Source organism: Coturnix japonica, chromosome 1 (assembly GCF_054131305.1).
Source record: "Coturnix japonica strain WE chromosome 1, WE-NBRP24, whole genome shotgun sequence".
Taxonomy (NCBI): domain Eukaryota; kingdom Metazoa; phylum Chordata; class Aves; order Galliformes; family Phasianidae; genus Coturnix; species Coturnix japonica.
In genome coordinates this window covers 68095442-68121758 of record NC_140663.1, presented here as the reverse complement: position 1 = coordinate 68121758, position 26317 = coordinate 68095442, and the positions used below count along the sequence as shown (strand labels likewise).

At 37.5% G+C, this 26317-nt stretch overlaps 1 long non-coding RNA gene across 4 annotated transcripts in view; it reads left to right on the top strand.

Moving 5' to 3' along the window:
* The first annotated feature begins 466 nt into the window (after positions 1-466).
* LOC146762491 (uncharacterized) overlaps positions 467-26317 on the top strand; it is a 195860-nt gene continuing 170009 nt past the window's right edge. Inside the window, exons 1-2 of one of the 4 annotated variants that reach the window (XR_014936693.1) lie at positions 467-506; positions 12149-12235. This is a non-coding gene — a long non-coding RNA (uncharacterized LOC146762491). Of the gene's footprint in view, positions 507-11738; positions 12236-22996; positions 23137-26317 lie in introns of those variants that run through there. The other 3 variants (XR_014936685.1, XR_014936688.1, XR_014936696.1) reach the window with 3 other exon arrangements.

The following is a 26317-nucleotide window of genomic DNA, read 5'->3' as shown; positions in this document are numbered from 1 at the left end:
TCGTGTGAATTTTATCATCTGAAAATGAACAAAACCTCACGAGGAAGTGGTTGCATATAAACTTCAAGGTAGAATATTGCACTTGATGAGATCAGCTAGGGCATACAGAGAGTTCTACAAGTGCTTAAAAATATGCTTACTATCTTGATGTGAAAAAGAGGGATTTTTTTAACTGTGTGTATTAGATATTTCATGCACAGCATTTTAGAAGCATAGTTTTTCAGAGCCAAGAAAGTCTTGTCCATCCTTAAATACAGTCGCTTAATGTTGAAAATGTCAGAGTTGGAAGTTTAACAGCAGTTGATCGTCTGGCCAAGAAACATGGAAAATAAGGTTCATATCGTTACAGTGTAAGTACAGCAGAACAGCCTGCTGCCATGTAGAAAAAGGGTGCTGCCAGCAGATGGCAGCAGAATGGAAAAATAAGCGCATCGAGATGAGATAGCGGACAAAAGAACTGAGATTTCTAGCGGCTTAGTTTCACTAGCTGTTTTTGACTATGCAAGGTAAGTCCAAGTTTAATTGGAAAGGGGAAATGTCCAAGGCATGCTGACTTTTGATATATAACCTTGGAGTGGAAAGGGCTCTAACCACTCACTTCTGATTTCTGACAGAAGTTTTAAAACGAAACTTATTTTAAATATATTTACACCAGTGTTTGTCTATGAAACTTCTGACGTATCACTAGTTGTATTATGTGAAGAATGATTAATTCTGATGTTCTGCTGCACAAATTCATTATAGCAGAAGAAACTGGAGACGTATTAATTGTAACTGGGGCTGTCAACTTATGCCCAGTTCAGAAAAGAAAGTTTCTAAGCTCTAAGTTGTTTCTCTCTCATGTTTCTTACTTAGTGTTTCTCTTACTTAGATTGCCCAGTGTGAGAAGCTGCAAATAACTTATACACTGTGAATGTGTTTGATATTGCTTTCTCTTTGGTGCTGTGGGGTGTGTGTGTGTGTATTCCCAGAAGAGAAGCCAGGAGGAGTGAACGAGGTTTAATTTTCATCTTAAAATCTGCTTTAGTACCATCTGCACTTTAGAGAGACTATGCAATACTGTCATTCTTCTGCATACTTTATAGTTTTCTACTATGATCTCTTTTTTTTTTTTTTTCTTTTTCTTTTTTTTTTTTTAATTGAAGAAAGTGCAGGATTGAAACTATAGGTATGTGCCTTTTAATGCTGTGTATATACAGTTATTTATGCTACATTTCTGATTTAGAGTATTGTCAGGCATGCTGGTTCAAAGTTACATTTTATAAAAGGATTTTTTTAAATAGACAAATATTAACCACAGCCTGACAGAGATAAGTAAGGGAGAGATGTAATTACTCCTATTACTCTTTTTAATTATTTTTTTTTTCAAATTGACATTTTTTACTGTATTTTTTTAATACAAGATGTATGCATTTAAAATAATAATAATAATAATAATAGCAACAATGCTACAACTTTACCAAATACAAATTGAAATCTTGTTTTAAAGCTCTAAGGCTGCATTCCATAACCTTCAAATGCTTAGCTGATGAATTTCCTGCAAAGAAAACAGAGTGGAGAACTTATATCTATCTACCTGTGTATCTGCATCTGTATATCCGTACAACTTGCTCATGGATATCTTGCCTGACATGGCACAAGCTTATGCCCTGTTGAAGTTCTGCTTACTGAGAGTTCTCTTTTTGGGGTTTTATATATTATGATATATTTCTGGGGTAAATTGCTTGGGACAGATAACTTACTTTTTTCATAATATGTGCAAAGAAATGTGATATTTTAACAGTTCTATTGACCATGCCACTATGTTTCTAGAGAGTTTCAACTGCTGGATTTCCTTTTCGCCAGATCAAATGAAACAGAACATATTTTTTTTTCCCCAACTTCATTCAGTTCTAACAGCGTACAGTGAAGTAGCTTCTTTTTAATGGACTTCAGGGTAATTTTAAACAAACAATTATCCAACGTTTCAGACGGGTTCTGTTGTTTAAGGCACTGCTAAGAAGGAATATGACTTGGTATTGAAAAACAGTGCTTGCAGTTGGGTGGCTGTCTTAGTGATGCAGTGGAACAATGAGGGCCTGCCCCTGCCCCAGTGCAGTGAGCGGAGCACAGCCAGTGTCACGCTGCAGCTTACCAGCCGCCTTGTAGGCGAGCAGCAAAAGTGTAATTGCTGTGACCCGTGTATCATTTGCACGTATCTGTGTTGTTGTTTTTTTTTTGCAGTTCATTGCTTTTTTCTTAGTGTTACTTTGAAATATTGTCTATCATTTTATTGTCCGTATGAACCTGACTCTTTTAAAATCTGGAAGCAAAGAGGCAAGTAGTGGAAGCTAAGAAATTCCACTGACCCAGTTAAATATAATTACAAGTTTAGAACTGAGGCCAGGATAGTTGAGTTCTACATGTAACATTTCACTGCTCAGCCCCTTTTGAATGGCATTACCTCATCTTGAATCCATTCAGGAAAAGAGTTGCAAATCCCGCAAGAACAGATCTGAGTTATCCAAGGTCATTGTATGAACAGAATGCGGACAGTTCTTTTCACATTTTTGGGTTCAAAAGGATGCTTTAAAATATATGTGAAGCAGCATTTTACATATTAATATTATTTGGATTTGGGCAAAAGTTTACTTGTTAGACTTATTTTTATTCTGTTGTTTTTCTCCTGTGTTTGACATGTCAGGTGTGATTGAGTCTGATCTGAGCATTTAGAGGAAGGAAAGCATAAATATGCTAAGGTGCTTTGTAAAATAATGGCTTTATGTGAGCAAATGACATCAATTGGAACAAATTACATACTGCTTCCAATGATGTAATCCAGAAAGTTCGAATTGCTTTTAATGCTTTCAGTCTGAATAAATTCCTTTTCTTTCGAATTCTTCCCAGTAATCATCTTTTATATTGCGAGCAGCAGGCTTGATTTTTGTTCATTCCTTCATTTTGAACGTTTTGTGATAGGAAAGACAGGTAGGAAAAAGAAATTGTATGAAGTTCTTAGGGAGTCAGAAATATTTGGAGGTTTAGTTGTGGTTTTTTTTTTTTAAACATCGGTTAGTGAGCTGAAGCACTCTTGTTTGTTAATGCACATGTTTTTATAATGCCTCTGAATAATGAAAGACACAATAGGCTAAGTACAAATTTGAAAAATCATTAGCCAGGAGATTTTTTTTTTTTAATCTATATTCATTTTTCTGGATGCAGACATAAATATCAGTGTAATGAAATAAGGCAGTGAAGCAGTGTGTTGTGTGAAGATACAAATGAATGTACAAATAGAGAGATTTTGTATATGTAAGAGGTGAACATATGATTAGTCAGAGAAAGCATGAAATTTCAAAGTGATTACTAAGAATTGGTTATTTTTTTTGTATTGAAATAATGCTCATTGCCATTTAAGTTATGATGGAAATAATTCATAGTTGTGAGATCAAGATTTAGAACTACCTTCAGATTACCTAAGAATTTTCTGAAACTTGCATTATATTCTGTTATTTTGTTTTAAAGTCTATCGCTGTAAAATGCGACTACAGCTGAGATGTTGTATCAGTTTCTGGCACAACATCTGATCTGTGTATTTTGAATTATTTTGTATCCAGTAATGGCTTTCAATGTAAGAGTGTTGATTAATATTTTTATTTTCTTCATCAAATGCAATAAAAAAATAATAATAATAATACTGAGTGGCCTATGAGGTTTGAGATTGTAATCAAAACCAAAATCTCCTAATTGTACTAACATTCCAGGGGCTTTTCTTTTACCTCCAGAAGGTCAGATAGTTTACATATATCCAACTTGGGTAGCATCTCTCCTCAGAAGGCACACCATTGACTCCACTAGGCCCTTTGTGAGGATAATGTTTGATTGCATATGAAGTTGTCTTACAAAGTATTTACTGCTTCAAAGAAATTATGTACTTTTTAGAAGCTGTTACAATTCTTCTGTGATTTTTCTTTTTTATTTCTATTTTCAATGAAACCCAGTCATTCTTAAGGGCTCAATCAACTCTCACTATTGAGGTTTTTGGTATTATAGTCTCTGATAGACTCGTAAGAATATTACCAAGTTTTAAGGAAAACTGCTTGCTGAAATATAAAAGGGATGTGAGACTTTTCTACTATACTTTTCCTCATGTCACATACATATCAACATCTATTAAGCATTCTTAAAAGCATAGGCTTCCCTTAAGTGAGAACAAGTAAAATTTTAATTATTTTTATCAAATGAGAGTGAGAAATTAATCTTTGTCTTACTCTGTATTTGACTTTAAGGCAGGCAGTAATAATAATGCATAAGAAGTTATTTAAAAAGAAAACAAACAAAAGACAAAAAGAACCCGCACCCCTATAATTCTGCAGATGTTGAGAAGTGTATTCTCTGAAATTACTCAAATAATGCTTTTCTGAATACCCTCCATTGCTGCAGGTTATGGAGAAATTTATTACAGACTATTTTTGCAGAGTACAAAATAGCCTTCCAGTTTTCATTTTTAAAATAGAGAATTAGACTAATGTATAAAAAGAAAAACAGAACTGATAGATTAGACATGCATAATGCCATTTGGATTTTTCAATAGAGCACAGTTTGTGATAGAAGAGGTAAAGTGGCTCAGAAGAAGGTGAAATATAAGATATATTCTTCTCAGAAAAATAAATGTTTTCCCATATGCTCCAACAGATTAAGCTGAGACTGAAAAAAAAAAGAGAATGTTACCTTTAAAAAAAAAAATATCAGTTTGAGCAACTTGTCCTGAAGTTGAATCATTGGCAAATCATTGTTCCTGAATGGATTTACATGCATGACCTTAATTTTTTACTATAGTCACGGTGCTCAGTTGATTAAGCTGTAGACGTCCTAAGGAGTGGAAGCATTGAGAGGACGCTAGTTGACATCCTGGCAGAACTGATATTCTGCACAGTTGTCTGTGGGTAAATGCATGTAGACATTACGGTGTATATGAAATCAGACTGATAGAAGACATATTTCACCTTTTGATTTTTTGTCAATTGTAATTTAACACCATGACATTGATTTTAAGATTTTAACTGCGTGAATTTCAAGCAGCTGCCACTGCAGTAAGTGATGGGGAAAAAAAGGAAAAAGACAGTACCGTTTTATTCTCCCTGAGTGGAATATGGAATTTCCTGCATTGTTTTGTATGTGCCTGAGGTCAAGGACAGGCAAAACTCATACGTGGTTCAGTAACACATTTTGGAATAATATTTATGTTAGAACTCTAAAAAAAACTTTTTTTTTTTTTTTTTTTGTTTGTTTGTTTCCTGTTTTATTACTAGAAACAAATAGGAGCTTTGTACTACTGAAAAACAATTCATTGGTTTCCTTTGGTTGCAAATCCCAGTATACTGTGTTTTTCATAGACTCATAGAATCATAGAATGCTTAGAGTTGGAAGGGACTTCTGAAGACCATCTAGTCCATCCCCCTGCAATGAAGAGGGACACCACAGCTAGGACAGGTTGCGTAGGGCTTTATCCAGCCTCGCCTTGGAAGTCTCCAGGGACAGAGCACCAACTGCATCACTGGGCAGCCTGTTCCAGTGCCTCATGGCCCTCAGTATAAAAGAAGACTTCTTCCTTATATCTAACCTAAATCTACCCTCTTTAAGCTTGGAACCATTTCCCCTTGTTCTGTCACTACAGACCCCGCCACCTTCTTTCCTGTAGCTCCACTTTAGATACTGAAAGGCCACAGTCAGGTCCACTCAAGGCCTGCTCTTCTCCAGGCTGAACAGCCCCAGCTGTTTTGGCCTGTCCTTGTAGGAAAGTTGTTCCATTCCATTCTGATTAAACTTGATTAAATCAATTGTCCAAATTGCTCTGCTTTTGTATGCAGAAACATGTACATCTGGTGTAATGCATATTGCTTGGTGGACAAAATGGTAAATTCAAGTGAACTATAGGTCTTGCTGCTTTAAGCACTGTAAGAATGCACATACTTAAAAAGTGTGGTATGTCATTTAGATTGCTTTTATTTTGCTACTAACTGAGTTAAATAACCTTTATGTGATTAGTAATGCGAGTGGGGAAAAAAAAAATTTTTGCTGTCAGTAACATAATCCTATTGGTGTACCGTTCCAGGTGGTAGGTGTTATAAATAACATCTTACTCATATTTTGCGCTGAATAGAAGGTATCTCTCAAGTAGAATGGAATAGAATCATTGAATTTTGAAAAGACCACTAAGATCAGCTAGTCCAACCATCAACCCATCGTTGCCATGCCCATTAACTATGTCTTTCAGCGTCACATCCACCGATTTCCTAAACACTTACAGGGATGGTGACTCCACCACCTCCCTGGGCAGCCAGTTCCAATGCATTACCACTCTTTCTGAAAACAGTTTTTTTCTAATATCCAAACTGAACCTCTCCTGGTGCAACTTAAAGCTTGCAGTATTTGGACACTAGTGTTACCGAATTGCTAAGTGTGATCCTCCTGTTTATCAGTCTAGCTTTATAGCTGTGAAGTCAGGCTTTTATTGTAAATAGGTGCTTATTTGTTTGTGCATCCATACGTGGAAAGAAACTCGGGGATAAAATAATTTTTTTTGATTGCAGCAGGTCTGTACTCTTCCTGAGCCTTTAGATAACTATACTACTTTGCTGCAGTAGTAAGGCAGTCATTTTATTTCTGTTCCTTTTCAGTTTCTCCATCTAGGGGCAATGAGGCCTGGTCTGTAAAGTAGATGACCTGGTTCTGATCCTCCCTATGTCTGCTGTAGTGGGTAAACAGTTCAGTTTTCTATGCTTCCTTTTTCATATCATTTAATGGAACTAATGATAATTCCTTCCTGCACAAAGTCTATGATATATAAAGGCATACCTGTATATAAAGCTTTCTTTTTTAAAGAATTCATAGTCTTTGAAAATAAAGTATTACAAAATTCAGGAAATCAAAACACAATGAAAACGCTCTTTGTAAAGCCCTGTTCTTTAAGTACATGCATGTGGTCACCTAGCAGCCTGCATAATGTGCCTGGCTAATGGAGTTGCCTACCAAATATGATTTGGGGTGATGAACCCCAGTTTCAGACTTCACTTTTTGCCTGGAGCTTTTCAATTTACAGATGTTTTTGCTGCAATTCTGCCTCAGTGGCTCTAGTCTGGATGTAATCAGTGATCTCATTCACACTTCAAGCCTCCAGAGAACAGATAAACTGTACATCGTGTCCTCGTCTGTGTCTTAAATGATGTAATCAAATCATTGGTTGAATGCAGCCTAAATCCACTGGTTGTCTTGCATGGCATCAGTATCGGTCCTAAACACACTTCATTTCCACTGCATTGGCATACCTCTGCGGAAATGTTCTGCAGTGTGTTCTGCATTTTGTCAAGGGACCTGTAGATTGCACTCACTTGTGTCAGCTGTTAAGCTTATAGATGTAGCCTCTGTGTTTTATTTTGCTTTCTGTAGATCGTGGCTTTTTTACCTGAGCCATCTAATCTCTCTGAATGTTACTGGTGGTAGCAATTTTGACATTCTGGAGTATAGCTCTTATTGGAGTACAGCTCTTATTCGTCAGTGTCTTGAATAGCTAGTAACTCCAATAGCTAGTTACTTGAGTAACTAGTAACTGACAAGTTCATGAATGGCAAGTCTCTTTTATAAAAACTCTTTTCAGTGATTGAATGTCAGTATTGATGTCAGTCAACAGGTTTATACAATTTCTGACACAGAACACCACAATATAAACAGAACACCTGCTGCTTAATTATCTAGTCAATTGAAGGCAATTTTTCATACCTATTCACCTTTATTATGTGGAAGACTTAAATAGTATAAGTGATCTATAACAGTGCAATGCAGTTTGATGTGCAATGCACTCTTTGCAGAGTTGAGAGATGGGAGATTACTTGAGCAGAGAATTGCTAAGAATGTGTGAGTGCCATTGTGCCCTTTTCAAGCCTTACCTTAAGATCATAGCTGTTTCAAAGTACAGTAATTGATCTTGCTTTGAGACAAATAGTAGATATAAAGGACACAAAGGGACCTATCATCTTACTGTCTTATGCTCTTCACTACTCAGATAATGATTTATTACCTGGAACTTGCTGTTCTAGAGAAACTTTTATACTTAGTATCAGTTGTATTTCAGTTGCCTCAGGCAGCATGGCCAGGAAGGAAGACATGGGGATAAGCACACTGGCGGGCATCTCTTTTCTCTTTACTTTCTTTGTTCACCCACCGAAATGATCATTTCAGCCTTGTGCAAAGCAAGTTCAAAGAAGTATGCTGGAATATAGAGTGTAACTACAGTTATAGTGGAACAACATCTGGTAAGTGTGTGTTTCAATGAAATGTCAACCTAAAAAGATGCTGAAGGGGAGGGTTAAGGCAGGGTTCAGCATTCTGTTACTCTTTAAACCTTAGCTGGACTTGAAAAGGTGGACAGGGAATGTGGGCTGCCAGAATGAAGGCAAAAGCAGAGCCTTGTGTTTATATTGCTCAAGTGGCTCAAGTCTGTGGACATGACTCCTAAAGATGAACCAGAAATCTTGCCAAAAACTGGGAGGGGACTTAATGCAGTACTTTGTAAGCCTTCCCTGCTTTAAAAGTAACATTGCAAAATCTGCCTGGCTTTCTCAGGGATTCCTGAAGGTTTCAAAGTTCTCTAAGAAGTGGGATGCTACAAAATTGTTCTACATTCTGTACTTTCCTAGAGCATGCACAATGAAATTATCAGCTGCATTAATTGTCTCAAGATAGCAGTGCAGTGAAGATCTTTACCCTAGCCTCTTACCAAGGCATGAGGATCTTGTTATACTCATATGCAGGGAGATAATCTGTAGTCCACTTGATTTGAGCAATGTATGTTAGTGTATAAGATCAGTAGTGTTTAAATGAAAAAGTGCAAAAATGGCAAACTGTCATCTCTGAAAAAAAAAACAACCTCAACCATCAAATAATAGAGAGAAAGGTTCCTGGCAAATAATGCAGTAAATTGCTTACATTAAGATGCACTGATGGCAGTATGCTGAGATTGATACCTACACCTTTTCCCTAAAGGCAATTTAAAGAGAACTCTATTTTTAGGAGCTGCAGAGAACAATTCTGTAGGTGTTCAGTGTTAAAAGAGACTGAATTTATGTTCTGAAATGTGCCTTTTTAAGAAGTTATTTCACCTGCCTGAGCATGGCCCGGTGCTGCCACTGTTTGTGACATAAGAGGTTGTTTTAACTAAGCTGTAAAAGATCGTCTGCATTCTTAGTGCATACGTGTCTTTAAAAAGTATCTCTAAAGATATTAAACAGATTTTTGTTGGTTTTGATTTGGTTAGGTACTGTTGAAGTTTAGTTTCACAAAGACAAAAAGGCACCACTTCTTTCTCCTTAAGGAAAAAGAACAGAAACTAGAGTCAAACATTGAGCAAAAAGACTACCAAGAGCAAGAATAGTCATTTTATGAGGTAGGGATTTTCCCATGGATGAGTGTAACTTCTTTAGTCTTTCTTAAGGCATAGTCCTGCTGGAGAAAGACATGACGTGTCAAGATTTTATCAACAATAAATAACCTGTAAGATTACCTATGATTTTATCACTTGTGGGTAATATTGAAAATCTGTTCCAGTGCCAGGAAAACTTGTGTGGCACTTCACAATGTCTTGTCTTCCTGATGCATTATTTCTATAGAAGCAGTGTTTAATGATGTACAGTGATTCAGCTGGATGACCTGAGTTGGTAATGCTCTGTTTTCATCTAAGTAAGGCATTCTGTGAAAATCTGTTTAAGACAAAAGTTCCTTAAGACAACAGCTTCCTTAGGATATGGAAAAGATCTGTGAAGTTGATGGTGATGAAATTGAGTTAAAAGACCAGGTAGAAGGAAAAATCCCACCTACCTTGAGGCACTTGAATTACAACTTGCTTGTATCATCAAGAAGGCTCGTCGTTACCAGGAGGTTATTCAGGTATTAGAAGTGTGTGCGTCTTGACAATAGGTAATTACTTAGAAGCATGCTTATAATTCACGTGCCTTATTATGGGATACTTCTGGGCTGCAGAATTTATACTCTGCATATTAACACTTCTTATATCTCAACTGTCTTATTCATGCTAGATTTTAATACATTATTTTTTTTACTGTTAAAATGAATCCTTTCTTCAGGTATAGCTGTGTTACTAAAAATTTACCACTTTACTTCTGGAGGCTCTTACTCTCTCATATTAAGACAACAGTTGAGCACAGAAAAGAAACTAACAAAAATATGCAGTGTCCTTTTTTTGTGCTGACCCATAGAGAAAGTGTAGGATATAAAAACAGGTAAAATACCAGCCATTTTAGGACTGTGTTTGCTCTTAAATGGAGTTAATCCATTCCATGTATGTTTCAGACAGTATTCTGCTCTATGCGAGGTATTCTGCAATGCAGTTTTTAGTTTGGTGATTTTTTCTAATATCTAGCAGGTTTACAGTACATTTGACACGAAATGCTTACTTGGGAAAAGTGATAAGCCAGGAACCAATCAGTCTTTCCCATCTATATTTTTATAACTTAGCAAACTTAGACAGGAAAGGATTATTTTAGGGGGAAAAAAAAAGTATAGCTTGATTTTCTTCTCTAAGTAGAAATTGTAAGATGACCACAAATCATTGACCCTGGAATTCCATCAGTAGAGTGTAGGACTCTATTACTGTAGGACTTATTACTGTTCCAATTACTGTTACATTACCTTTGCTCTCTTCTAAGATTATTAAAATGCTTTAAAAACCTATTGTCAGTGCTTTTTAAAAGTTGTAGTTTATCATTTCTATATACAGTTAGATTGAAATATATAATTCTTTTCACCTATCACAGAAATATGATAAATCCACAGTGATGTACAACAGCTGTTTAAAATTGCCCAGCAAATCTGCCCAAGCTGCACTGGTTTTGGGACAGAAAGGCGGCAGGGCAATATCCCACTGAAACTGAAGGGGAAAGACTAGGGGATTTAACACCAGCATTTGGCCACAGCACCACAGTGACTCATGTGCACAAACAGGATTGGAGCACTCTGTTACCCAGGCCATGAGTTTTCTAGATGAAAAGGCTTTTGCCTAATACCACCTCCTGGGTCCTCTCCAAGAATGGGAACAGTTGCTCCCATGTTCTGTCCTTTAATAGTCTGTAGCCATGGCAGCTAAAGCACCTTGTGATTACCTCAAACCAAGCACTGTGCTTTAAAAAGTAACTTCACTAAAGTTATTTGTTTAACAGTTTTGTAACATGCTGGCATATATTCTTGGCAAAGTCTGCATTAAAAGAATTAAATATGAGGCTAAATATCTGTGACTCCAGGCCACAAAACATTACAGAGCTATTTTAGGTACCTCAATAAGCAAGAATTACAAAACTGAGGGATTTTAGAGTTGCATGGAACTGTTAAGAGATTTTGGCACAATAAAAGGTAGATCAGTCAGTGAGTGCACAGGTCCTTCTCTCCCATCACATTGTTCTGTACTTGTTCTGAATGCTACAGATAAAGTTCACTGGTGAAAATGCTTCAGAGCCTCTGTCCTCCACAATTTTCTTTACGTTTCTCTTGGTGACCTTTCCTCTGTGGCACCACATGTTGTTCTGTTGGCCTTACCCTCTTCTCTTTTATTATTCTTCAGTACTAAGTGATCATGTGCTTTAATAATCTTTTTTTTCTCATTCAGTAGCTCAGAATCCAGCTTATTTCAACTTCATGATTTATCACTTTTGCCTATTTTTCTTTCTTAAATTGATTTTTTTTTTTTCAAGAAGCTTTGTGTCCACTGCTATTTTTATATAGGAAGGTCATTTTCCAGAGGTTTTCCACCATCCTTTGGAGCAACAATGCTGTTGTTCACCTCTGCTTTGAATGAAATCCTTGCAACTGCTCTTCACATAGCCCTTGAGCAGATCAATCAGAAGGTGGGGACTGGAAGTTCAGTGTCCTTCCTACTGAAAACAAAGACCAGGACTGCATCCACCTGAGGAATCTGGTCATCCATAAGTCTATGGGCCCTGATTAGATGCATCCCAGAGTACTGAGGGAATTGGCTGATGTAGTTGCCAAGCCACTCTCAGCTTGAAAAGTCATGGCAGTCAGGTGAAGTATCGTTTTTTAAGAAGGGTAGGAAGAACAACCCTTGGAAAATACTGACATGCCATCCTCACCTCTGTGCCAGGGAAGATGATAGAACAGATCCTTCTGGAAACTATGCACATGGAAGAGAGTGAGCTGATGGAGGACAACCAGTATGGCTTCATCAAGGGTAAGTCCTGCCTGACTAATTTAGTAGCCTTCTTTGATGGCATGACTGCATCAGCAGACAAGGAATGAGACACTGATGTCATATATCTGGACTTATAACATCCTTCACTCTAAATTAGAAAGGCATGGATCTGATGTATGAACTGTTGAATGGGCAAGGAACCTATTGCAAGGTCATACTCAGAGTATGGGAGTATGGTGGTCAACGTCTCAATATCTGGATGGAGGTCAGTGACAAGTGGTGTCCCTTGGGTCAGTACTGAGATTGATGCTTTTAATATGTTCATCAAGTGATGTCAACAATGGGACTGAGTGCACCCTCAGCAAGTGTACTGATGACACCAAACTGCGGTGTAGTTGACATGCCATCCAGAGAGACCTAGACAAACTCAAGGAATGGATCAAGGAAAACTTCATGAGGTTAGTTTGTGAGTTAGTTAGAGCTAAGTACAAAGGCTTGCTCCTGGAATGTGGCAACCCCCACTATCAGCACAGGCTGGAGGATGAAAGGATAGAGCACAGCCCTGTTAAAAATAGCTTGGAGGTACAGGTGGATATCAAGCTGGTCATGAACCAGCAATGTGCCCTTGCAGCCCAGAAAGTCAACTGTATCCTGGGCTGCATCAAAAGAAGCATGGCCAGCAGGTTGAGGGATGTGATTCTGTCTATCTGCTGGTGAGACCTCATCTGGAGTAATGTGTCCAGATGTGGAGTCCTGAATACAGGAGAGAAATGGACCTGTTGGAGTGTGTCTAGAGAGGGCTGCAAAAATGATCAGTGGAATGGAACAACTCTCCTACAAGGACAGGCCAAGACAGCTGGGGCTGCTCAGCCTGGAGAAGAGGAGGCCTCGAGGAGACCTGACTGTGGCCTTTCAGTATCTAAAGGGAGCTATAAAAAAGAAGGGGACAGGCTCTTCAGCAGGGCCTGTTGTCGTAAAACAAGGGAAAATGGTTTCAAAGTAAAAGGGTGGAGATTTAGACTGGATATAAGGAATCATAGAATAGAATAATACAGTCACCAAGGTTGGAAAAGAGATAAAATATCATCCAGTCCAACCATTCACCTATTACCAATAGCTCCCACTAAACCATGTCTGTAAACGCATCATCCAGTCGCTCCTTGAACACTCCCAGGGTCGGTGACTGCACCACCTCCATGGGCAGTCCATTCCAGTGCCTAGGAAGGTGGGAAGAAGTCTTGAGGTTGGTGACAAGGTGGACAGGGACAGAGAGAGGGACAGGCAGTTGTGCTCACTTAGCGGTCTGTTTGCAGTCCACTTCTTTTGCATCTAAAGAAATTTGTGTTTTTTTTTTAGAAAAATTGCATAATTTGAGGTAATGTCTTAATATCCTGGAAGTCCATTGAAAAGGCTTTTATTTTTAAAGAACAGTATGAAAACCTCAACAGGCTAACATATAGAATTTGAGTAAAGCCTATATATATGATTTCAGTGAGTTTTAGCTTCACAGTAAGTCTAATCAGTCTATTTTGTTCTTCTAAGGGTCTTAGGAATAAAACTGTGGAATTTCTTCAGATACCAATTTTGTATTCATTTTATCTTGTATACAAGCTGATTTACCTTTGAGAGGGAAAAACAGATGGCATAGAGACACATGCTTTACTTTCCTACTCTAAGAGGAAAAGCTATTTTATCCACAATCAGTATTTTTAAATTCCTGAACTGTAAAGAACAAAGAAAACAAAACAAAACAAAAAAACAACAAAAAAAACCTTTAGAGGGGAGTATAATACCTACAAACATTAATCGTGCAACACCTTTCTTACTTCTGAGAGGTGCTTATTTAGCTTATTTTAAAAAAAAAATTTAAAAAATCGAATAGTGCATGTTCCACAGCCATATTTGGATAACCTGTTTTAGTCAGTTTCTTTCTTCATGCTTTCATAAGAGCTAGACAACCAAAGTTTCCCTTTCTGTAAAGTAATGCCATTAACCCCCGTGGGATAAAACTCCCACATGTTCTACCACGTGGGCATTGCAAAACTGGACATTCAGTGTCTTAATCATAGAATCATAAAATCATTTTTGTTGGAAGTGACCCTTAAACGTCATGTAGTCCAACTCTCTTCCAATGAACAGGGACATCTGCAGCTAGACCAGGTTGCTCAGAGCCTGGCCCAGCTTACTTATCCCAGCTTGTCCTGACAGCAGTGTTTGCCATGACCCAGGTGTAAGACGTTGCTGTTCTATTTGTTGAAACTCGTGAGGTTTACCTGGGCCCGTTGCTTGAGATTGTCTAGGTCTGTCTGGATGGTATCCTGTCCTTCAGGCATGTCTAATACACCACACAACCTGGAGTCAATCAAGCTTTTGTTAATAACCATTTTCACATTGCTGTCATTAATAACCATTTTCAAATACATTTATGATCGTGATAATATCTCCTAAACTTTTTCTTGCTAGCATAGAGATGCCCAGTCCACTCCAACTGGAAAGTACTGTTTTCTAAAGTCCTTATCATTCTTTTTATCTTCTCTTATATGTCTGCATCTGTCTGTTGTTAGTGTATGCGTTACAGGCGCAACATTTCAGTCAAACTTTGCCAGCTTGGTTGAAGGAACCATTCCACTCTGATAAGGGCAAAGTCAGCTCAAGTTAACTTAGGGCTTTAAGAGACAGAACAGCAGCTCTCAATATGGTTACTTAATTGTATCCATGTTCAGTATGATGAATAACATTTCCCATGTACAGAGACCAAAATTAGCAGACAAATGCCCTTCTTCCTCCCAATGTGGGCGTGGAGAGGAACGTATAAATATGCTGTATCTATGAAAACAGATGTGTTATTTATTTAAATGGTGCAAGCTAAACAAGGAACAGTTAAGGTTAACTTTCTGTCATCTGAAGTTCTTAAAACCACATAAGAGAACAGTGTCTTAGGCATAAGGAAATGATTTAAGTTCAATTGTTACTTGCTCAATTTGCCTGACTTAATGGAAAATAGTTTAGTTAGTTATTCTTTAAGGTGGTAGGTTTAAATAGATACTACATTTTTCATATGTCACTTCTGTTTCTGTTTTCAATGCAATTCTTCAGAAGTGCAAAATTTTACCTGTACAAATACTGAAAGGTTCTACTAGAATTGAGTGATCAATTCATAAAAGAAATTAAAAGTATAAAATTACCTTTCCCAGAAGAATCTCATTTAGTTGCAAGTTTTAAGCCTAAATTTTCTTGCTGAATATTAAAGGTGAATTCTATTTTTTTAGTATTGAGGATGCTTCTAGAAAGGGAACCCTTTTTGAATGTGGCAAACTACCACTTTTTTCTTGTAAACTGTCGCCTCTCGATCCGGCGACAAATCAAGGCTGTCGAGTGAAAGTACCGTGCCTCCGTGCACGGGGAACAGACGGGACTCACACACATACGAATTTAATGCCGCTCTACAAACCCTATATAGTGGTACCTGTGACCACCCCTATCACATACTCATGACCTCCCTCACTCCACCCCTGGTGCACACAGGCACCACCTACCCAATACCCAACATAAATGGTAAAATGGGACTTTCTGAAGTTGTTCTCCCGCTGAAGCAAATCTGACTGGTAAGTATGACAAGAGATCTGTATTTCTGTATCAGTTGCTGAATTGTGTTCTTGAGACATCCCCTCTGATTTAAAGAAGTTATTGAGAGCTGGATGTTTTAGACAAAGTGCTGTTTATGTAAGTTATCATCCATTAAAATTCATGTGCCTCAGGTGAATTATATTGATTTAAGTTGCTTGTACTCCCCTAACCAGCATTCCCTGGCTTTGGCACTTCATTCAGAAATGAGTGGAAATTCTTGTTGCTAAATTATGCAGGGCTCTTCTGGTGATGTGAATGTCTCTTTCCATTGCGTATTCCTGCCAAGCTAAGCTGCGAGAGAGAAGTGCATGTAAAATCTTCTGCTCTGCATAGAAGTGGTGGTTATTTTTTCTTCCTAGGATAGTCAGTTCTGTATCTATGCCCGGATGTGAACATGACTACTAATAAAATAAAGGTACTTGTTTACTTAAATGCCTGAAAAGCACCTTATCTGTTGAGGTCTTGTACATAAGCACTGTATCATTTTATAGAAATACATATTCCAAGCTTTCTTTCACAAAAGGCAACGTAAGTGTCTACTTGTATTACCAGTGTCTAGATTCATGTATATTATTTCCTTATCTTTGTTTAAAAGATTATCTTGGAAACATAAACCACTTATCATAGCACAGGATCACAGAATGGCTTATTTTAGAGGGGACTTTAAAAATCATCTAATTCTAAACCCCATGCCACAATGGGGCTGCCCACAATCCCATCCACCTGACTCTGAATGCTTCCAGAGATGGGGCATCCTCAAACTCTCTGGGCAAACTGTTCTAGAGTGTCACCTAACTTTGAGTGAAAAAAATTCTTCCTGACATGTAATCTTAATCTCCCTTCCTTTAGTTTATAGCTATTTCCCCTTGTCATATCACTATCAGACCATATTAAAAGTTGGTCCCTCTCCTGACTGTAAGCTCCCTTCAAGTACTGGAAGACTGCAGCAAAGTTTCCCCAGAGCCTTCTCTTCTTCAGGCTGAACACACCCAACTCCCTCAGCCTTTCTTCATTTCGTAGAGGTGCTCCAGCGCTCTGAACATCCTTGTGGCCCTCCTTGGGACCCATCCTGCCTGTACTGGGGACCTCAGTCTTGGACGCAGCACTCCAGATGGGGCCTGACAAGGGGGTCAATCATCTTGCTCTCCCTGCTGGCCACTCCTCTTTTGACGCAGCCCAGGATACTGTTGGCCTTCTGGTCTTCAAGAGCACACTGCTGGTTCATGTCTAGCTTTTCTTCCATCAGGTCCTCTAAGTCCTTCTCCACAAGGCTATTGTCAATGACTTCTTCTCCTATGCTCAACTTATATCTAGAATTGCCTCGACCCTAGTGCAACACCTTGCACTTGGCCTTGTTAAAACTCATTAAGTTGTTATGTGCCCAATTTTTGAGACTGTCCAAGTCCCTCTGGATGGTGTCCCTCCCTTTTGTTTTGCCAACTGCACCACTCAGCAGTCCCTTTTTCCACTCACTGGGGACTTTGCCTGACAGACTCAGTTTTTCAAATATGATGGAGAGCCGCTTGGCAACCACAACAGTGAGTTCCTCTGGGATATTTTGATGAGCAACTGCTCCTACCCCTCCTGCCTTGCCTCTGCTCCTACCCCTCCTGCCTTGCCTATCCCTTCTAAAAAGTTTAAAGCTCTTAATCATGGTATTCCAGTTATGACAGTCATCCCGCCATGTTTCCGTGACAGCAATAAGATCATAGTTTTCCAATTGGACCATGGTTTCCTATTCATCCTGTTTATATCCCATGCTGCATGCCCTGGTATAGAGGCACTTCAGCTGGGCTTTCAGCTGTATTATCTTCTCGGAGGAGCCCTCTCAAAAACCTCTGGGACAAATCTGAGGTTTTCCCCTGTTAATTCCCAAAGCAACAGTCTTCCCTGACTCTTCTCTGTTTCTCAGCAGTACATCCCCTTCCCCCATCAAGTGTAGTTTAAAGCCCTAAGGGTGAGCCCAGCCTCATACATTCTTGCCCCTCCTGGTCAGTTGTGTTGTATCCCATGTCAACCTTCTCAGTTTATCAAAGGTTTGTCCATATAAACCAAAGTTTTGGGCATGACTTCTGTGACCTAGGACCAGCCTTTGATACAATTAAAAATACTTAAAACAAACAAACAAACAAACAAAAAAAAAAAAAAAAAAAAAAAAAAGAGAGAGAGAGAGAAAAAAGGAATAGTACTTCCCCCACATTAGAAGACAGACAGTTTCTGATCATCATGAACTTAAAGATGCCTCAGAATGGTGTTTAAAGCCATGAACAAAGGATCCCAAAGATCTCTCTTTTTCTTTTTGAGGATAGGGAAAAGCAAAGTCTGCATGGCATTTGTGGCCTCATACTTGAAGAAGAATAAGGGTATCGTCTATGCAGAAGGAGAAAGAAAAACTTGTGTCCCTGTTATTCCAATTGGATTTGTAGAGCTGTGGAAATTTCGTAGACCAGCTGTATGATCTGCTGAAGATTTGGCAGTCTGAGTGTGGCTTTGCTTTTCCAAGGTGGTTTTCTAGTGGTTGGCAACCCTGCTCGTGGCAGAAAGGTTGAAATTAGATGACCTTTAAGGTCCTTTTCAGCCCAAGCCATTCTATGGTTCTCTGATATGATAAGGTGCTGGTGCTGCACTGTGTTGATGTGGTACTTAGACTGTGAAGGAGGGTTTGTTCAGAATAACACTAAGGTTTTTGTCTGCATATTTGTAGACGAGGAAATTTTCTGAGAGTTTTCAGAGGGAAGAGAGAAGAAATTAGGTTACACCAGAAGACCTTGTTGACCATTGTAAGCCGTCAGGCTTGAAATCTTTCTGAATAGTTAGACAGCATGGGAACTTTCACCTGGATCTCTTACTTCCTAGATAAGTGTCCAAATCATCAGACTGTGAAAATCCATCTCTGCAGCCCAATGAACATGTAATTAAGTATGCAAACTGTAAAACATGAATAGAAAAGAATACCAGGCATAACATGAAGCATTTGTAAGCCATATCTCCTACAGTGCAGATGAGTGCCCTAATGACTGAGCCATTGTCTGCTGTAGGGGGTTGTTCTCTCTAACTAGAAATTTTATCTGGTGCATGAAAACTCCTAACAGTGACCTGGCATTTCCAAATGAAGTAACATGTTGACAGAACACTTACAATCTTGTTGATATCTTGATTACATGAATGCACTAACCCTGAGACCACCCTTCAAAATGAAATAGATTGTATACATTTTAAGATAATATAATTTATTATATTAGGACTAATCCCAGAAGTCTTTACTCATCATGCTGAGTTCTCTTTAATTCATTTCAGTTTTTCCTTAGAAATTATAAAATGTAATGAGACAACAAACTTCAAAGTAAGGCCTATTACATAGACTGATTATGCTTTTATGGGAAGCACTTTGCATTTATTAAGGACTCATTCTGTTTAGCACAAATTCACGTTTTCTTTGAATATACAAAGGGGAAGAATAACAAAACAGTGGAAAACTTTCAGTTTCTCAGCAAATCTGTTGGCTTGTGTGCTGAAAGAAAGAGCAAGGAAAAAGTATAATTTACTCCAGAGAGTACCACTGTGTGCCTTATCTGTCATCAGGAGATTTGTTTCTTTGCAGTATGTTCTGCCTAAATATTCTTTAGCGTGTTTTGCAATACTTTGTTGCTTGCTTCAAATAACGTATCACAATAAAAACATTTTGAAGGAATTTTCTGTGCCTGCTCCTATGGTCTGTTGAGACTTGGTTTCCTGAATAGACATAATCTCTATCCTTCTATCTCTCTTTCTTCTTTCTTTTTGTTTCCCTCTTTCTTATCCTCTCTTCTAAACTTTTCTAATGATTCCTATCAAGTAGTTTGAAATACAGAAGTTGTAAAAAGTTAGAAAAGTTGAACTATTCTATGTGAAACCTTTGATGTAAGAGTGTAGTAATGCATGTTGTGTAATACTTCTATGAGGACAGGAAGCATTTAGTGAAATCATTGATGAAATCTTTGGTAAAAAAAATACACTTGCAACAAAGTATCCAATAACAGTCACTTATCTCTGAATCAATTCTAATTGTGTAATTGAAATCAGTGTTATATTGTCAATGGTATCTTCCCAACCATGAGTATACACGAACCTTGAAAGACTCATTAAGATTAAAGATGAATTGAACTTCATTCAAGATGCAAAAAAGAGTTGTTCCTGAATAATGGTGTAGTGCTGCGTTGTGACAGTGTGTGTTCCCTTAGAAGATTTTCTTCTCAAGCAATCTCTCAATATCAGTAAAGGGCAGTTAGTAATGCTGTTTTGAATGTAATTCATGTAAAATGACATCAGTCTTTCAGAGGCAGGAAAGATAGAAGTTTAAAAACTTGATGTAATAAAGATTGGACCATGAACATTAGATTTATGGAATGCTTTAGAAAGAGGTATGAAATTAACAATGAGTCATCAGGTTAACTCGCAGGTGAAACTAGCATGAACTTGTCCCACTGTCTTCCCTTGTTTTCTTGTAGAGAATGTAAAGCATCAAAGACTCATTTTCTAGCCCAAGCAAGGGAGCAGTGTACTGAACAGTAGTGTTGTGCTGTCTGGATATCACAATCCAGGTAGTTTAATCTCAAGGTTTAGTCTCCTACATGCATTTATTTTTGTGAACTGTTACCAGAAATAATTTGAAATAAACTGAAAAGCAGAATTGGTCCAGCAGGTCTTCTAATCGACTGAGTGATATTATTTTCTATTTCATTTTCTGGATTTATTATTGAGAATGTTTGAGTGATTTCAGTGTATATATTGGTGAGAAAGAATCTGGGTGTACATAAAAGGCAAAAGTTGTCCGGAGAATATAACAAAGGGAATTTCAAAGTCACTGTTATTCATTCTTCAGAGTAACAAATTGACCAGCCTTGAGTACTGTGATTATAAGGAATTTAATCTCTGTATATTTATGGCAGTGGGTCTGCAGGGAGCTCTGTGGATGTAAACAGACAAACTTCTTTGATAGTTTAAATATGCAGGATTTGTGTAAGCTTTGGTAACATTTCTTACAGTTGTTGTTTTTTGGTTTTTGTTTTTCTTTGTGGAGCCATGCTTAAACATTTCATGTAACAGATATTAATTAGGTCACCTAACTTCTTGGCTAACAAAACTGTTCTAGAATAGGAAAAACAAAATTGACTTTAAGTCAGACTCTGAATGGATCATTCCTATTGGAGTACCCCAGATGATGGGATGAAGTTATAAAATGAAGGAAAAGTTGAGAGAAACTGGTGACAACTCTATGGCAGTTCTCCATAGGTCATGATTTTTTCAGTAAGATAAAAATATATATATTTGTGGTTTAAAGTATGTTCAATAATACTTACAGTATGGCACAGAAAAGAGATAGATAAAATTTTCCATCACAGAAAGCTTTGTTTATAATGAATTTCCTTTTCAGTCCAGGAGAATAACAAAGCAAAGAGCAGAGGTATAAAGTCAAGAGCCATTCAATGAGAAAATCAGGTCAGGTTTGCCACGTAATCATGGCCCTGGACTCAAACTGGAGTTGTTCGCCTAGGAACAAAAACTAAACAAAACAAAGTAAAACAAAAAAGAAAAGAAAAAAAGAGAAAATTTTAAAAACAAAGCAGCACAAGAAACCACCAATAAAAGCGGAAACCAAAAGCCATTGCTAGTTGTAACCAGTTAACTAGAGATGGAAACCTATAATGAATATATATGAATATGCAATATAATATATAATTTATTGTTAATAGCAGAGACATCAGCTTGCAGACTGAATCACATACAGGCTAAGAATTGTTTGTATGTGACTGTTGTTACAATATTTAATTTAAAAAAAAAGAAGATTATTGAGTCAGTTCCTATTTTCTTTGCATCACGTGTTGCCTTATGTGAACACGTACTGCCTCTCTTAGTGCTGAGATATAAAAGATGATTACGAAAATGGATGTGGAATATTGTTGGTCAGGCAACATTAAAATCACCAGTAATGCCAAAGTCTATTACATGAAATGTGGCATGATGGATGGAGTACCTGTGCTAGGAGAGTGGAAATAAGACAGAAAACATTTGATAAGTGGTCGCATCAGGTCATGGATTTGCTTGATAGAACTGATTCACTTCAAGTTTTGAAGAGTTTTATAGATGAAATTTCTGTGTGTTAAGCTATTTCTATTTTTGTAATCACAGTCTTACTACTCAAAATTATTGACCATTAGGCTAAAAAGGAATTGACACTGCTGGTTGATGCACTGTGCCACAGCTCTTTGTCTCAGATTCAAACAAACTTCAGATGCAGACATATTTTCCTTCTCCATTGCGTGCCTCCAAATTGTTACACCTGGCTTTCAGGTGCCATATGCACTTCTCTTATGAAACACAGGCACTTTGTTTCTTTTCATCCTAGCAGTTGCTATTTTCCTTTTCAGTTCCTGGAAAAAGATTCTTAACTCTGGTGGTGGCCAGTCAGAGAGAAAGGCATAGTTATCTTTCAGGACAGGAGCCAAAGCAACCAGTCAGGTGACACTGACTATTCCCTCATGTTCAAAAAGGAAAGAGGAACATAAAATAGAATTGAAAAGCAGAACCTCAAAGACAAAGAAATAGCCTTCGGCATCTTGTAATGACTGATTTTCTTCTTAGAAGCATGCAGGTGAAGAACAGAAATTACGTTCTTTAACTCACGCTGGCTTTGACAGCTGGAAAAAGAAGGACAAAGAATTAGGGGGAATTAAGAGTGGGAAAGGGCATAACAGTAGTGTGTACAATGGCCATCACCATGTTACTTGTCACATTTATTGTAAGTCTGAATGTGTATTAGTTGACTACACATTCATCAAAAGTTTTGTCAGCACTAATTTTAATGTATATGCTCTCCCCAAAGTAATTGGTAATTCCAAGTCTTCTGTAATTGCAATCCCTAAGAATTCTCCACATGCAGTTATTTCCACTGAGAAAGACTATAACAAATAAATACTTTACTAGAGTCATTTTATGGCAGCTTATCTCGTGTGTAAACAAAAGCTGTTATTACTGTAAGGTTACTGTCAAAGAGAGGTTATGAATGCAGTAAACTAGACATCAGCATCACATGGTGTATCTAATGGTAGTTGGGAGACAAAAGGTCTTTTTGTGTGGCAAGCAAGGATGGGAGAAAACGAAGGCATTCAGTGATTCTGATGGCAAAATGGATCACCAGACCACTAAATAGCTAAACTGTCTGACTCCTGAATAATTGCAGTAATTCAGTACGTTTGTGAGCTTTTTGCATTTGCTTTGTAGAAAGGAGAAGTCAGGGGAAGATCCATTTGTTTGTCTGATTCCAGAGGAAGGAGGTGAGTATCTGCCCAAGAACTTTTTTATTCATGTTCCTGGAAATAGTCAATTCTAGTCTGGGGAGTTGTTTTTTTTTTACTTATCACTATTACCAAAACAACCTGCTTACAAATCTGTTTGGAATTGGAGAGTATGTAAATAGTAAGTACGCCATCATTAGGAGAGAAATACCAATAGAATTATGCATGCCTCAATCCAGTGCTATTATTTTATATTTTTTTTAATTTGGGTTTAACATTTACTTTTAGTGGACTTGCCCAGTGTGCTGTTAAAGAGGGGAGATGGGGATAGGAGGAATCCAAACAATATTTGAGTTGACACAGCCTGAGGAGAGATTTTTAAAAGCATTTAGGCTGGATTTTCCACTTACTCTCTTGATAAAATATGTCTGTTTCTATCATTGCAGTAAAAGCCACAAAATAATTACGCATTTCTTCACAAAGATGAATTTTTTTAGCTGTTTCTGAATATTTAACTCTATAACTCAAATAAGCTTTATAAATAAATTCCCAGCTTCTGTTCCTCTTGCACTATATTCTTTCAGAGATGCTGCTGCAGTGAGGCAGATGTTTAACAATAGTAGATACAAAGTATTCAGGTTTGCTTACAGACCAGCAACATCTCTTTTGAAATAGAATTATTCTGTTACAGTGTGCTCATTTCTGCAAGGAGAAGGTTTCCTTCCCAGGAAGTAGAAAAGGCATTTTCATTCTCTCTCTCTCTCTCTCTCTTTTTTTTTCTTTTTTCCTGGAGGAATCAGTGTCATAGAATCACAGAATGGCTTGGCTTAGGTTGAAAAGAACCTTAAGGATTGACTTTTTCCTATCCCCATACCATAGGCAGTGTTGCCAGCCATTAGATCAGGTTACCCCAGACCCCACCCAACTGGGGGCATCCACAACTTCTCTTGGGAAACTGTTCTAGCACCTCACCATGCTATGAATAAGAAACTGCCTCATAACATATAACCTAAATCTCCCCTTTTTTAGTTTAAAGCCATTCCCCATTGTCCCGTCACTGTCAGACTGTGTAAAAAGTCAATCCATTAAATCCTCTGTGTTAGAAATAATTTTTTGCTAGTAATTGTCACTTTAGTTTTCAAACAATAATGCAGCTTCTTGTTGTTACAGCTTCACACCATGGTTTTTTGTTTTGTTTTTTTGTTTTGGTTTGGTTTGGGTTTTTTTTTGTTCTTGTTATTTCGTTTGGGTTTGTTTGTTTGGGGCTTTTCGGTCACTCTTTGTAGTGACAAAATGAAACTGATTTGGTCAAACTTCATACTGTTTCAGGGGACACACTGCTCTTTCAGTTTCTGACTGACATCTTTCTGTGCAATACATACATATATATATATATATATATACATACATATATATTCTGGAATTGCTCTACCAGTGAAGCGTGAACAATATCCATGAAAATATAAACAAATAGTTTAATGCTTGGTGTGTTTCATTCTAGGTTAAAGAAATAGCTTTTATTTCAGCTTAGTTCACTTTCTTGACATAATCTAGATGAAATAAATATAATTTTAACTGAAATAAGAATATCCAGGCAGTCATTTACAGGAATTTTACAAAAATTCTTTAAAACACCCCTGAAATATTTGGTGGAATGAGAACATAAACAAGTGTGCTAGCCTTGTATCTGGTCCCTCTGAAGTCAGCAGCAAATCATCTACTAACTTTGGTAGGAACTGGACTGAGATTTACATTGCATTTATTTAAAGTGGACATTTCATTATGGTTAAGTTTCTTGTCATTTAAATTTAACTTTGAAGTGTGTAGATTTAAAAATCCATCAGATACCCATTTCAAACTCTCTGATTTTATGCTTGTATTGGTTCACTACAACCAAGATTTCAGTGTTTGATCCCATTCCTAGGTTACATTCTATATCTTTTCCTATGCTTATTTTTACTATGTTTATAGCCATGAACTGCCCTGTAGACCTTGTTTCACAATGAAGAAATGACTCCATTCATAAGAGAGCCACTTGCATCATCTCCCACTTTCCTTAACAAGAAACAGGAACCTTTTAAATTTAGAGACTGTGAAAGTTACAGATGTGCTTACATCCTAAAATGTATTTGAGTAATTATATGACAAGCAGTCATCAAATAGTTTCATTATAGGCCAGATGAAAGTCATCTGTGGTAAGCCACCAAAAAGACAAAAAGGGAAGTGGGTAAGGAGAGCTGTTAGCATTCTTTAAAGGGTTTAGCTAAATGAATAGACAAACTGGAAAAAGACAGTTTAATTTTTATCGTTATGTTGTCCCAAATGTAATGCACATGTACATTCTTTTGATTTATGCTTCTCTTTGCATCTCATGCAATTGTGCTTTTATAATACAATGCCAGTAAATGGAGTTACTAGATTACATAGGAGAAGAGATGTATGTATGTTATAGAAATATATGTCTGTTAGAGACATCAACTATTGGATGAAAAGGAAAGGCCAACACAGTTTGCAAGAGCAGATAATGTGGCTGCAACTTTTCAGAAGTCACTTCTTCCAATTTGTTTTTAATAACTGTTTGAGACACCAGAATGTTTATTCATTTTTCAGTGTAAGAGAGTTTTAGTGAATAAATTGTATTTATTTCTTCTGCACAAGTGTCTGGATTACAGACATTTTCACAAAAATTGGTGCAAGTCAGTCCATTCGTTGGCAGCTTAACTGCATCTGAACAGATACAGAGATTATGTAAACCTTCAACACTGCAGTGTTAAGGAATGAGTTCCATACTTTTGGATAGGTTAAATGAGAGTTGCTACCCACAAGTAGGAATTAAGAGATATAAAGGAAAACACGTGAACAAGATGGCAGATATAGTATTCCATTATAACTGACTTGAGAGTACAACTTAAGTTACGGTTCTGCTTCAGTACTAAATTCTCTTTCAAAGATGAGAGAGCTCTATCTGTTTATCTCTTTGGAAAGGACCAAAAGGAAGAAAACATTCTCTCAGCTGACATGGATACTATTATTTTCCTTGGGCAAAATTTCTCTGTACTGAGAATGAACAGAAAGAACCATGGCAGAGCCTCTCCACTGATTTGAGTGTCCAGTGACTGTAGGCAACCATACTTACAAGTGCTGCTCCTTATACTCAAAGTGGCAGTGCTCTGATCCCTAACTGTGACAACTAAGTACTGCTAGACAAATAGTAAAACAC